The sequence below is a fragment of the Pleurodeles waltl genome, chromosome 8, assembly GCF_031143425.1.
Source record: "Pleurodeles waltl isolate 20211129_DDA chromosome 8, aPleWal1.hap1.20221129, whole genome shotgun sequence".
Lineage (NCBI taxonomy): Eukaryota > Metazoa > Chordata > Amphibia > Caudata > Salamandridae > Pleurodeles > Pleurodeles waltl.
Window position 1 is genome coordinate 632,299,869 of NC_090447.1, and position 15,100 is coordinate 632,314,968.

The following is a 15,100-nucleotide window of genomic DNA, read 5'->3' on the forward strand; positions in this document are numbered from 1 at the left end:
GAAAATCAGTAAACCTATAAAAATAAAATAGCACATTAAATGTAGATTTTTGGTTTACAGTATTTCTAAGAAAATTCCAGGTTATTGACATTTGGACTAGAATCAGAAGTTCAGATTATGAACATTAAATATATGATATAGTATTGCAAATCTTGCAGATTGCATGTGAAACTGAGCAATCTCTTTTACAGTTCTAGGAAATAGTAATGCTTGCCTGGGACATACTGGCTTATAAAAGGAGTATTCCTGAGAGAAGAGTGCTGTACCATATTAGGTTTATATTACAGAATGGTGCATGGTGCAGTAAAGGTACACAATATGCCAAGTCTTTGGCCTCCTGGAGAGGCTGACTGCTCAGATACCGTAAGATAATTTATCAGCCACTTTACTTACTGGATTGTTCCTTGGAAAAACATGATTTTGACAACTTACAAATGGCTACAAGTGTTCTACGTACTCTAAGATTCATACATATGAACTTCTGATTTAATCACAAATCCTGTGCACTAAGCATCCAGTTGACCTGCAAAGTGCTTTTTCCAGATCTTATGATGGTATCAATTTCCCTATAACTGTAGAACTCTAGAAGATTACTTAAGTGATTTGATTTCTGGAAGGTAATTGTTCTCCGTCCCTTATCTTTCATGTTAAGAGGATGTATTGTGCTTAACCAATTATTACCAGTGTAGTAAAGATGTGAGTATCACACATCAACTAAATTGTTGTACATTTGGTCTCTCAATTCCAATTTCTTGCCATCAGACTTCACAGTACAGCAGTAGTTCTAAAATGTAACTAACAGCCCACATCAACTCCCCAAAAAAGCCTTTGCCCCAGCCTTCATTGACCTGAATAACAAAAGAACCATGGATCATACTAGGTAGATAAATGTAAATGATTCACAGACAAAGATGTTTTCCCTTTTCAGACAATCTCAGGGAGACTTTAGTGCAGCTCACTCAATATTGCAGCTTCTTCTAAAATGCACACTGTGCACAAATGTAGTGGGTGGTTTACTAAGGTTTTACAAAGGCCTTCTCATGGTGCAATGCAACACAAAATGTAGAGCGTATTGACTATCCATTATAAAAACCCCTGTGTGCAGTGTGAACATTAGTAAATCTCCCCTATAGATTACTAATATGTTCAGTTTGTGGTACTGGCAGTCGTAGTAAAACACTATCTTACAGTAAATGTTATTGCGTTAATACCTGGAGGATTACGCTGTAAGCAAAAACGTGTGGGGATCTCAGGCTGATTAATAAATGACTTCCCCCATTTATAAGAACATTAGCTCCAAAGGGAAATCTAAGCTGAATTTAGTCAACTCAGAGCAAAGTGTGTATTCCAGAGTATGTTCTAAACAATCTACTGTTCAGTATCTGACAGAGCACAACATCACATTTTGGAATGAGTCCTCATCAACTTGGTGACCATGGACTTCCTGGCTCCTTTCCTTAAATTATCTAATACCACATAGGTTTCCTGCAGATCAAATATTAGTTTAAACAACATTGTATTATTGAACATGACTTTCTCAGTACTGAACAATATTTGACTTAGACTAGCATTTCCCAAACTGTGGGTCACAATCCACTGGCGGGTTGCGAGCTGATTTTTGGTGGGTCAAGAAAGTCTAAACAACAAATAAAGATGCCTTTAATTTCTGTGTTTATCATGTCATGTTTGTCGCTGCGTCGAAGACAGAGGGCAAATGTCAGGCTATGTCTTCTGATAAATTGCTGCTCATTCTTTTAACATGAAATTAGTGTCACTTTTCTTTCTCTGACTACAAAGAGAAAGAAGGTTTAAAGTGAATCATGTGACAATCTTGCTGAAGTACAGGGAGTGTGACAGGAAAAGATGGAGGGTGTCATTTTTTTTTCAACACACAACAAAATGTACTTACCTGTAAATGAGCTGTGTGCATTCAGCAGTTAGGAGTTCAAAAATGAAACACATCTTTTTTTAAATTCTGAAGTGTGCTGGAAAGAGAGATTTTAATAGGATCAAAACAAACCAAGCCACTTGGTGATAAACAATAATACATTGTCACATGAAGACACTTTCCAAATATTATTATTTGTATTCGGCATAGTTTTATCACTAAAATTGTATGGCTGAGCAAATTTAGTGGCAATTTCAATAGAAAATGTGATGTCCGTAAATGGCAATGTGCTACCACATGATGCGTTAGTTACATTCAATGATCACCCCGCCTTATGTCCGTTAAAAGTAGGTGGGTCACAAACGTTTGTTGTTCTAAAACTTGGGTTATGGTTCTAATACTTTTGGAAAGCACTGACGTAGACTCCTTATGTTATGATGCACTTCTTCAAATTTATCAGAATGTTATAAAAATATAATGCCCCACTCCACAATCTTTTCTTCTCCAACTCTTAAAATGAAAGCTTGAAGTGGGAGATCTGCATATTGTGCTCCCTCCTTGAAATGAAAACCCTGCAAAAGTGAATTCCTTCTCTCAACATTCCACTATCTCAAGGCATCAATAATGCAGTGGCGCCCGCCCCCCCGCCAGCTCGGCAGCTGCTAAACGTTTTAAAGAAAACAATAATAAATCATGTTTATTATTGTTTTCTTTAAAAGTGGTGGACCACGGGGGTGACGTGCACTGAGGGGGAGTGCACCCCTCAGAGCGCATGTGCTGCAGGCTGCCTCCAGCAGTTGCCTGCCGGGAGAGAACCTGCACAGGCTCCCAGGGTGCTTTGGGCAGCGTCAGGATAGGCCACAGGGCAGGCTGGAAGCCTGTGTCTGCGTGCAGCTGGCCAGCAGGGAAAAGCAGTGCTGCATGGTACAGAGACAAAAAGGTATGTTTTTTCTTTTTTTTAAATTAAATTAAATTTAATTTTAGCCTTCTGCCATAAGCCCCCTCACAACCCCCGCATGCCTCCTCCCCACCCCATCCGCAGCCCGCGAGCCGCTACTGCAATAATGACAATCATTTCTTTCTGCTTAGACGATCCCTTTGGTCTTTTGGGGCCATGCTTTACCTCTCAAAGCTTGCAGAGAATTCCACCATGAGACCAACGGGAAACCATTTCTCAGTCTAATCTACTTTGAATCTGTGATGTCGTTCCCAATGTCTTTTGTGCCTTTTAAACATTAAGAGCCATATTTATGGAATTTTGGCGCAGGGCACAGCAACAACTTGCATTGCAGCGCTGCCCTGCGTCAAATGGAATGGTCAGGAATGAGCCATATTAAAGCAATACAGCGCATTCCTGCACTTCCCCCCATGCTTGCACCTTTTTGGCTGCCTAGTGCCAATGCAGGCACCATTGCAACATGGTGCAATGGTGTACACATTGCATGCAGGTTTGTTTTGTGCATGAAGGGACACGTTCCTGTACATAAACAATCCTGGGAGGCTTTTTTACTTTTTCTGTTTGTTGCAGAATGCATCACACACAAAAAGATAAAAAAGGAGAAATAGTTATATTTCTCCTGATTCCACTTCCCCTGTAGAAGTGTAAGGTTTTGGCGCAGGTTTACAAGGTCTTGTAAATCTGGGGATGCATCAAAATCCATGGGTGTTGCATGGGAACGCCCTCCACAACACCCATGGAACGCCTCCCCATTGTAGTGTAAGGCAACACAGTGATTTGAGCTGCCTTGCCTTACTCAATATTTAGGAGGCCATTCAAAGCCACGTACAGGCCCATATTTAAGAAAAATGGTGTACAGTTGTGCATACATTTTTTTAACACCATTCCTTAAAGCCCTCCGTGCACTATATTTATAAAATGATGCACAATGGCGCTAAAGAATGGCTAGCATCACAAAAAAAGATGCTAGCTTGTGGGGGTGACGTTAGGTGAAATGTGCTAGTGGTTCAGAAATGACTTTAGGCTGGTTAGCTGCAAAACTTTCTGCCAATAGTCAACCTAGCATCATTTTTTGACACACAAGCAGCCACAATGATTCCTGTCTAAGTAAAGACAGGAGCCATTACCACAACCCCAATGCCCACCCCAGGGGACCAGTGTCCCCTGGGCAAGCCCCACATACCCAGTGCCAGGCAGGGGGCCCCATATAAGAGGCCCTCAATTGCACACTACACACACACACACACACTCCAGTAGTATCCCTGTGGTGCGGGTGTTAGCCCATGGAAATTGGCCTACCTGCTCTTTAATGCCTGGTCTGACCAGGTGTTAAATAATGGCACTAAGAGGGCTTAGCGCAATTATTTAGGTCTGCCTCCCACCCCCCCATCGTTTCTGCCCTAGGAGTTAAATATGTCGCTGGGGGCTAGCATCATTTTTAGAAAGGGAACGCCTACCTTGCATCTCATTGACGCAAGGTGGGCTGTCCATTCCTAGAAATGGCGCTAACTCCAAAACTTTGATGCTAGATGAGTCTAGCGTCAAAGTATAAATACGCAGTTAGGTTTAGTGTCAAAATACATAGCACGAAGGCAACTCAAACCTTCCATAGATATAGGCCCAGGTGCCTTTGCATGGCTTCATAAATATGGTTTGGTGGTTTGTGACACATTACATCACAAAAAGTGGCGCAACTGTAGTGAAAGGGGCTCGTAAATATGTCCCTGAGTTTCCTAAACTATGTATGTCTCCCTTGCAGATCACCACATCCTGCCTAGAGTGACTTTTTATCTTTATATTCATTCAACCTTCAGAGTGAAATAAGCTTCAAAGCAAAATTAATGGAGCATGCATTTTGCATTACAAATAAGGAACAAAATGCCAGCTTTGCATTTCATGTAATTTTTCTAAAATGTTGTGTAATTTTGCAAAAGGAAATTACGCAAACTCCGCACACCCCTAATATAATCACACAAAAAATGTGAAATGTGTGGGTAGTTCCTCCACTTATTCTAGACCTATTTGTAAATGGTTAGGGCCAGTGGATTTAGAATGTTGTTGCCTTCAGTTTGACGCATCAACATCTCTGACTTGTTTTGCAACAATAGGTATTTCTGTCTAAAATTTAGTTGCCATGGAAAATCTACACTAAGGGAAAATAAAAAAATAACAATGTAGTCTCTTTAAAAAAAAAAAAAATGGTTGTGCTGTTGGAAATGTCATCCCACAAGAGCAGTGCAGGTCAACTGTGGAAGGCTTCCAGTATGTAAATTGGCACTTACGGAATTTTCTTGGAATCGTACGCTGTATTTTGGAGTGAGAGTGACACATACTGAATGGTGTGGTTAAAGTTTTTGTAGATTTTTATGTTGTATAGGCATGTTAATATGGCAGTGCTGCTTACCTTGTGTTTTGCCTGCTACACGTAGGAGGCCACAAAATGGCTCAATTCTCAAGCAAGGGGAAGACGAGGCTCCTTGTCTCCTGCACCCATGTGCTCTTGTCACCGTCAGCTTTACAATATTGCCTGCGCAGCTCAGTGATTGTACTTCCCTTCACCCGGAGCTCGGATATTCATGGGCGCAGCGGAGAGCACGGAGATTTTTGTTAAAATTATATCGAGAATGCAAATGTTTTTGCAAACTTTGCACAATTGTACAGAGGAGTAGCCTGCCTGCAGTTCGCCGGAAGCAATCCTCAACTCTCCAAAGTGGATGACAAATCATGTGTTAACGTTTGTATGAAATTCTGGCTCGAGTATATTATTTTTAATATTAGGAAAAGAGGTACCTGTTTGTATAAAATGGACATTTACTAGCTGCATGGAACCCAGACTTGTACATTAAATTTGTGCGGTTTTGTATATTTCTCACATGAAAGAAATGAAATGCTTGATTTGAAATGACTTGTGCTAATGTACCAAGCATCAAATTAAGAAACGTGTTATTGTTTTATTTCAACAAATAGTAAATATATTCATATAAAAAATATCTTCGGTTGTGTGTTTCGCACACTGTTTTGAGCTGATTCTATGTCTATTCTGAAAGCAGATTAAAAGGCCCATCTGTTGCTACGCAACAGGTATCCCGACATCAGTAACCAGAATTAAAAGACACTTCCATTACATCAATACAAACCACTAGGGTTTGTGTGTTAGTGCGCAAAATGCACACTCGCAGTATGGAACAGCGACAGCGCATTTCTTCCAATTGTAGGGGGGATCCTTTCTTTTGAGCTACGTCTTCCTAGCCCCCCCTCCCGTTTCCACGCACCCACCGCACCTACACCAACATTTGAAACAAACCTTCATAGAATAAAAACACTCAAAACTGAATTCAGAAGCTTTGAGCTTTTATTTACTTTTTACTTCAGGGTACGTTTTTTGACCATGTATTCACAAAAATATCATGCAATATAATGTCATAATGTGTCTAAACGACTGGTCTTTCTAGAGTATTCTAAACTCGATGCAAAACTAAAGCTTGCCCGCCATCTGGTGTCTTATTGCAGTAGTACAAACATACAATGCCAAATGTCAGCTATTTAGATATAGAATGTATTAGAAATAAGGCTTCCTGATTTTCGTTTTTACTGATCTTTACAGATAAATACAGACAGAAAACAAAGTGTTTCATGTCCGTATTCATTTTTAAAAATTTAAAAATATAGAAAAAGCTGTTTCTTTTGAGTGACTTTCCATATTCTTTTCATCAGTTCCAAGTCAACCGCTGGGCAGATAGATGACATGGAGGGTTAAAAAAACAAGATAAAATTTCCTTACACTGCAATATATGTCAACATGCATTTGTAGTATAATGCTAATATTTACTTACAATTGGATTGTTATGTTAAATTTGGTTGCTTAAATTGCTAAAACACAACAGGCGTCAAAGTATAAGCGCATGTTTATTAGTTAAATAAATGTGGAAATATACCATTTTACACTTTCATTTATTCACAGAACACAAAATAAATATGGATAAATACTAATAAGATGGCCAAACAATAAATAGGGATAAATACAGATGGAAGTGTTAAAAAAATAAATATCATAAAACCGGGAGCCCTAATTATAAATGTGCGATGGCTTCAAATTCTGTAGTATAATCCAAAAGTATAGTCAGATTCAGTGGCCAGTAACAAACTGAAACCACGCCCATTCATGCTTGATCATTTGTTTCCTTTAAAAATCACACAAAACAGACTTTTATATAGTACTTCCGATTACCACACAAGTTGACTCCTTATTCATTAGTGCTGCACAAAGAAACGTATGTGGCCAGTGGCTAAACTGCTGACCTTGCGAACATGATACCCGATAACAAAGTAGACCAGGGCGATTGAATGCTGCACCGATTTTTGGAATGATTGGCCCCTGTGATATGCCATTTTACATGTGCCAGGAAGTGCAAATGTAGATGCCAAAACTGCTTCATCGCCACTGCGTTGTTCGTAATCCTCCTGGCTCTTGCACAAAATGTCAACTATTATAGGAAACATAGATTTGTCTGCAAGCAACCAGGTAGGTCGGAAACTGGCCCATGAAAGTAAGGTGCTCTTTGCTAAAGTTTTGCCCCCCATTGCATCAGTTTATTATTTAAAAGGTCTGCCGATGGCAGTGCAAAATTACGAGGGCATTAGTGCGCTCATGCAATCCTTAGCAAATCCAGGCTTTGGTTCTTTATTCAGATGTCTTGCTGAGACAACCACAGTATACAAATGAGGATGGCTTGGGGTTCTCCAATCAGATTATGAGATTTGGTCCCGGAACTGAGTCCAATTTTACCATTGTGAAATTCTTAAAAAATAAGGCATGACACGCGCAATGAAGTATACATTGTATGTACGAAGAAGGCTGGTAGATTAAAGAAAAATAGAATTACTGCAGCAAATAGAAGTTAAAGTTACATGACAAAGCACAGAAATTACTGACTGTGTTTCACAAGAGCAAATTTAAGAATTGCAATGATCAAAAAGTTATTTCAGGACACACTGCATTCATGAGCGCATGTTTAAAGTGCAACTAGGGCATTAAATAAAAAGAGAAAGGGTCTGAGTCACAAAGACTTAGGGGCACATTTAAGAGCCCATAGCGCCACCTTAGCACCTCCATGGCGTCCTTTTTTTACACTAAGGCAGTGATAAAGTGGCGTTTTCCCACGCCATATTTAGAAAGAGGTGCAATGCATGCATTGCGCCACTTTGTAACCCCTTGTGTCATAATTATGCCTGCGCCAGGATGAAAAAATGGCTCAATTTTTTTCGGCACATTTAATGCCTGCTCGGAGAAGGCATTAAAAGGGGGTATGCCATTGAATACAATGGGCTCCTATGTATTCTGAAGGCTACATCTGTAGCGTGAAAAACAAAAAGGATGCTATTGCCCTGTACCCTGTGCCATGACGCACCATGTTTAAAATACGGCGCACACATGGTGGCTATGGGGGGGAGCTAAGGGGCGCAATAAAAGTGGCACTGCACCCTGTGCAGTGCCACTTTTTTTAAATATGCCCCTACGAGCTAATAGTAAGGGGAATATTTATGATAGGCTTGCCCCACCAGAGCGCCACTCTTTTTGAAGCTCCAGCGGCACAAGCCTCTGAACAATATCTATGAGGCCATGCAAAGTCAATACACAGGACTTTGAATGGCCTCATGGATATGGAGTAAGACAAAGCAGCGCACATGGCTGGGTTGCCTTACTCTGTGGCAGGGAGGCGTTCCATGGACGTTGCTGTGGGTTTTCCCGAGCAACACACATGGATTTTAACTCTATCCAAGATTTAGTTACTCATGTAAACCTAGGACAACGCCCAAACCTTTTGCCTCCTCAGAGCAGGGGTTACTAGAAGAAATATTTCTATTTCTCCTCATTTTTTCCTCTTTGCATATGTAATGCATTCTGCAGCACACATAGCAAGAGGAAAACTCCTCTTGGGATCTATTTGTGCAGGAAGGCGTCCTTTCCTGCACAAAAACAATCCAGCATGCAAAGCAGGCACCCTTTCACCATGGGGGAAGGGTTCCTGTTTTGGCGCTAGGCAGCCAATTGTGCGCCAGCACAGGGAGAAGAACAGGAATGCACTGTATTTCATAAAAATGTGCATTCTTGCCCATAGAACACTTCAGCAAGAAGACTTGTGGTGCCGCCCTATGCCATAAATATGGGCCTCAATTTACAATTGTGGATTGCAGTTGTAAATTTATTATTAACTCATAGTTTGTGAATGCAAAATAATAGCACAAGTTTAACTTTGTGAATCATGCCCTGTGTGTGCAAACAGGCTTACAAAAAGATGATTTGTGAATGAATATTATTGTTTTCTACTGAACATGACATGGCAGAAAGTGTATGGACACAATGCTTAAATTGTAAATATTAATAACAATAAGCAAAGAGGCTCCAAATTGCAACTTGTCATCAGCGCTGTGAATGACAATGGTGCAAATGCTTGATTCCACTGCATCCTTTCTTCCACCACTTCCTGTCACTTTTTCGCACTTTTGTCAGTATCTTTTCACCCCCTCTTTCTACCGTTGTCATTGCTTTCATGTCCTTCACGTTCTCCATCATTGTCTCCTGTCTGCCTTTCTCCCTCTTTCTCTGGTTTAAAGTTTGATGTTGACAAATAGGCTCTGGAACTCAAAATGAGTCCTGGTGCCCACCACCTGCTATAGCGGGGACACATCAAGCTCCGTTTGGGTCACGGTTGAAAACCGGGAGCCTCAGTAGGTCAGAGCATCAGTGGTGTAACGCAAAATAACAGGGCCCCCTGCAGAATGTGGAGAGGCGCCCCTGAGTCTCCCAAATCTCACAGAAAATTAATTGTCCACGGTGTCCCTTGAAAAGGTCAGGGTCCCTTCCCAGCAGGCAGCCCTACTGCACCTCAGGGTTGTAGCGTCCTGTGGTGGGCAAAGGTCAGTCTACAGTAGGAAATACATGGGGGAACTAAAATGGCTGAAACTAGGTAAATCACTGAGGCCCGAGAGAGTGCATCGTACTTGGTAAAAGAGAAGTGACAGTGATGGAGCGATGAGGGGGAGGGGGTGCCGAGGCCCGGGTGTCTGTCAGCATTAGGGCAGCACTTGAATCACTTACAATGGAGACAGCGTTGGAATATCCTGAAACCGGCAGTTGACAGGGAGAGGGTATGGGAGAGTCATGAGAGAACAGAGTGAGTTCTACTGGTTAGCCGGGATAGTAGGTTTCATTGTGTCTTGTAATTCATTAGAGACTTTGAATTGCTGCACAGAGAAGGCCATGCAAAGCAGCCCACATGGGATGGGACTACACTTGAAACCTTAGGTATGAATTCCCTGAGTGGCAGCAGTTAATTAGAAGGCAGAGATCAGATGTTACTTCTCGCTTTACAGGGGGGTGAGTGGCAGCAAGTAGTTAGAAGTGAGAGATCGGATGTTACTTATTGGGTTACAGTGGGGTTCACTAAAGTTGTATGTGGGAGAAGTTTTCAAAAACAATTCCGAAAGACGTTACAGAGGTGTAAAGGTGTATGTTTTAACACTTGAAGCCAAAAACAGTCCCAAGTTTCAATCCCCAAGAGGAGCACACGAGGCACACCCTGAAAACCTGAAATACTCATTTGTGGCCTTGAAAAGTCATTTATTTAAGGAGAGAAAATTCTTGCGTATTGTTTGAAGATTATGAGATTAGGATTGATATGTCCCAAACAAAGAAGAGACCTGCAATGAGAGGAAGCAGTGGGTTTTGTGGCACAAACCTTTATTTGTGTCCAGAGACCATGAAGACAGAAAAGCCACATGCCAATTGGAAGTGGCCTGCAGAAGGGATTACTAAAAGGTAACACGTTTCTGGCAAAAGGCTGGAGAAAAGAAATTCAGGGACATATTTACAAGCACCGTGCACCGCCAGTGCATCACACTTTAAGATGCACCAGCGTGCATAGTGCAGACCAATATCTACATGGCCCGCAAAGCCACTTTGCCTGGCTTTTCCTGGCCTTGTAGAAACTGCGTAAGGCAGTGCAGAGCAAGTCGCTGCGTTTCCTTACACTGAGGGAGGCATACCATGGTCATTGCGTCGGGTTTTCCCATGCAACATCTACGGGTTTTGACGCATTCCCAGATTTAAAAGAATCTGTAAACTGCCAATGTGTCAAAAATGTACGCCTCACCCTGGCAGGTACAACGAGGAGAAATGACTTTATTTCTACTTGTTGTTTCCTCTTTCTGTATGTGCTGCATTCTGCAGCACACACAGAAAGAGGAAAATGCCTCTCTGGATTGTTTTTGTGCAGGGAGGTGTCCCTTCTTGCACAAAAACAATCCTGCCTGCAACTAAGACACTCTTGAACCATGGTGCAAAAATACCTGCGTTGGCTCTAGCCAGCAATTTGTGCACCAGTACAGGGGGGAGTACAGAAATGCACTGTATCTTGTAAATACAGTGCATTTCTGCCCTTTTCCTGTGGCGCAGGCCACACAACAAGGTCACTTGCTGAACTGACCTGCGCCATGGGGCAGGTAAATATGCCCCTCAATTTTCTTAATGTGTCTCACAGCTGGTATCCATTCTCAATCTCTCCAGGACATGAACTCTTGCAAAGAACTCAAGAATAGGATCCCACCAACTGTCACAATGAACTTTGAAATAATACGCTGGCTCACGAGGGAACGTTAAACTTAGACTTCAGACTCTAGCATAGATCTTTAAACTGAAACCTGAATCTCTCAATGAACTCTGAATTGAAGCCCTGGCATCTGCAGTGGACTTGTTCTCAGACTCCTGGTTCCAGCTGTGAACTTTCAACTAAAGCCCTGATTCTCACATTGAACTTTGAACTACAATTCCCAGCTCTGCAATGAACTTTCAACTAAAACCCTGATATTCACATCCAACTTTGAATTAGAATCCTGGCATTTGCAGTGGATTTTGAACTAAGACTTCTGATTCAAGAATGAGCATTCAACAAAACTTTGATTATCACATTGAACTTCTATTATGATTCCCCACTCTAGTGTTGAACTAAAACTTGACTCAGTCAGGGAATTGTTATATAAAACTCTCATTGACTTTTGCACTAAGAGTCTCAGGGGCAGATTTATGGAAAGTGGCGCTGCACTGTGTGCAGTGCTACTTTCCCTGCGCCATTTAGTGCCCCTCTACTGCCACCATTTGTGCGCCGTGTTTCAAATACGGCACACCATGGAGCAAGATAGGGGCCAATGGTGTTATTCAATGTGATGCTGCTGATGTACTCAGCAGGAGTAGCGCCAAAATGTTGTCACTACTCCCACAGAGTACATAAGGGCCTATTCTAAATATGGAAGCCCTGCTCTGAACAGGCATTAAAAATGCAGCAAAAAATGACGCAGGGAAATCTCATAGATTTCCTTGCGCCATTTTGCTCCTCAATGGGGTAATGCCCCCTTTGCATACATTATGCCTAGCACAAAGGGTACAGAGTGGGGCAGGGCGTGCATTGCGCCACTCTGTAAACATGCCCCTGGGATTTCGGCCTTGTTGGGCCACATTAACGTAAAAAATAATGACACTAAAATGGAGCAAGGCGGCGAAACGGGATTATAAATATGCCCCTCATTTCTAGCAAGAACATAAGGGCCAGGCTCCACAAAGCATGGTATTATAATATTGTAACTAAAATATCACCAGGCAGAAATATTGTGTCCTTACAATCCTTTTTCAAAACTATTATCCAATTGGCGTTAATAATAGGAAATCTACTCCGAATTGGACAATAATTTTGTAAACGATATTTAAGCAATGTTATGTCTGTCAGATGATGTTCTTGTTAGTGATATTCTTACACACAATCCAGACCAAATCGCCAGCTATTCTACTCGGGTCTGACAGCCCCAGAGCCATACAACACCCCTTCTGTCTCGGGCTTTGCTCATACATGATCCTCCTCTGTATCAGTGCGTTGACTGTACCTATGTTCACCGCCCACCTCATCCACCATATCTGCCGTATGGCACTTTTGCCTTTGTTGCCTCTCAAACCTGGGACAAAACTTTGCAAATACCGCTAATAAATACTTTACTGGACTAAAGGAAATTAAGAGAGAAGACGGTTGTCAACATTTTAAACCCAGAGAGACGGAGGCCCATATTTATACTTTTTGACGCTAAACTGCGCTAACGCAGTTTAGCGTCAAAAAATTTAGCGCCGTCTAACGCCATTCTGAAGCGCCATGCGGGCGCCGTATTTATGGAATGGCGTTAGCCGGCGCTAGCAGACCGGCGCTGCCTGGTGTGCGTGGAAAAAAACCACGTAGACCAGGCAGCGCCGGCGTAGGGGGAAAATGGCGTTAGGGCGTCTTAAAATGGGGCAAGTCAGGTTGAGGCAAAAAAATCGCCTCAACCAGATTTGCGCCATTTTTTTCGACGCCCAGACGCCATTTAAATGACTCCTGTCTTAGTAAAGACAGGAGTCATGCCCCCTTGCCCAATGGCCATGCCCAGGGGACTTATGTCCCCTGGGCATGGTCATTGGGCATAGTGGCATGTAGGGGGGCACAAATAAGGCCCCCCTATGCCATCAAAAAAATTTAAAAATATAAAAAATAATACTTACCTGAACTTACCTGAATGTCCCTGGGGTGGGTCCCTCCATCCTTGGGTGTCCTCCTGGGGTGGGCAGGGGTGGCAGGGGGGGTCCCTGGGGGCAGGGGAGGGCACCTGTGGGCTCATTTTGAGCCCACAGGCCCCTTAACGCCTACCCTGACCCAGGCGTTAAATAGTGGTGCAAATGCGGGGTTTTTTGACCCGCCAACTCCCGGGCGTGATTTTTGCCCGGGAGTATAAATACGACGCATTTGCGTCGCCGTCATATTTTTCGACGGGAACGCCTTCCTTGCATCTCATTAACGCAAGGAAGGCGTTCACGCCAAAAAATGACGCTATTTGCCCATACTTTGGCGCTAGACGCGTCTAACGCCAAAGTATAAATATGGCGTTAGTTTTGCGCCGAATTTGCGTCGAAAAAAACGACGCTAATTCGGCGCAAACGGAGTATAAATACGGGCCGGAATATTTTCTAAATGGGTGGCTGAGATCAGGTGCAGCATAAAGAAATATGTATTTATATAAAAGTTATTGAATGCACGTGACTGCCGCCCTGTGAGTGCAGTGACACAATTAGGGACAGAAACTAAGGAATTTAGCACTAGAGGGGAAGCTAGGATGACCGGGGGAGCCCATTTTATGTGCACGGTGTGGCAGTAGATGGGCCAAACATGGTCACTCCTACATGTTCCAAGTAGCCTCTGTGTATGTGTTTCCATTCTTCACATGTGAAATGTGGCAGCCGATATCTTTAATGGATTATGTGATTGAAAATGCTCAACAGCTCAAAAAAGTGTCAAAAAATTAGCAAGTATTGTTTTGTTGCCGATTTCATATACATTTGCCTCCCGTTCACATCGGAATTCATTGTATGAACCCACCAGGATCTTCTATTCTCTCGCGGACTGTCTCTGCCACCATCCTTCCTTACCGACCAGTTCCAGCTTTCCCGTTCCTTTTATCGGTGGCATAATGCTGGAAGGGCTGGTTATTAGGAAGCGCTTGCTGCCACACTCTCGCTGCTCCACAGTTGTGTAATTAAAAGGTGGAACTGTTGCCTAACACAGCAGCACTCACCGGGGCAACCTTGCAAGGAAGGTGTGCTGTGTCCTCACCACATTTCAAACGTGTAATCTTACGTCCGTGCACGCGCGCTGCAGCAGACACATGAGCCACTGAGCTGTCTTTCTAGCTTGTATGAGGCCCCGATAAGTGCAAAAGGTGATTCAGTGCGTGTTTCCGGGGACAGCGCCACTGTAAGATTGTAAACACCCGAATAATGGGCGCCAGCACTATGTAATCTGTGAGCGTTGCCTCTGCTCTTTCAGGGTGATTGCTTCTGTATCTCCATTTTATGATGTCACTCACCACTTTTGTCTCCACTGTGCATTCCAGTGCTTGTCCCACACATTCACTGCTCCCCCACACATATTTGTACTATACTGCACCTCTTCATCGTCCCATTTACGCTCATTCCAGGAGCTTCCGTTCTAGGAATAGTCTCGCGCTGAAATAGCCCGCCTCTTGTAATGTTTATAACCGGCCGCGTTTCTATAATGTGTCTAATCCTTCCTTCTCTTTTCTGTTTACCTCGTTACATAATAAAGACACTCCTACAGCCATAGAAAGTGCTCGAAATTGAAATTTAGAAGTGTTTGTTGCCTATACGAAAGTACCTACTTGCTTCC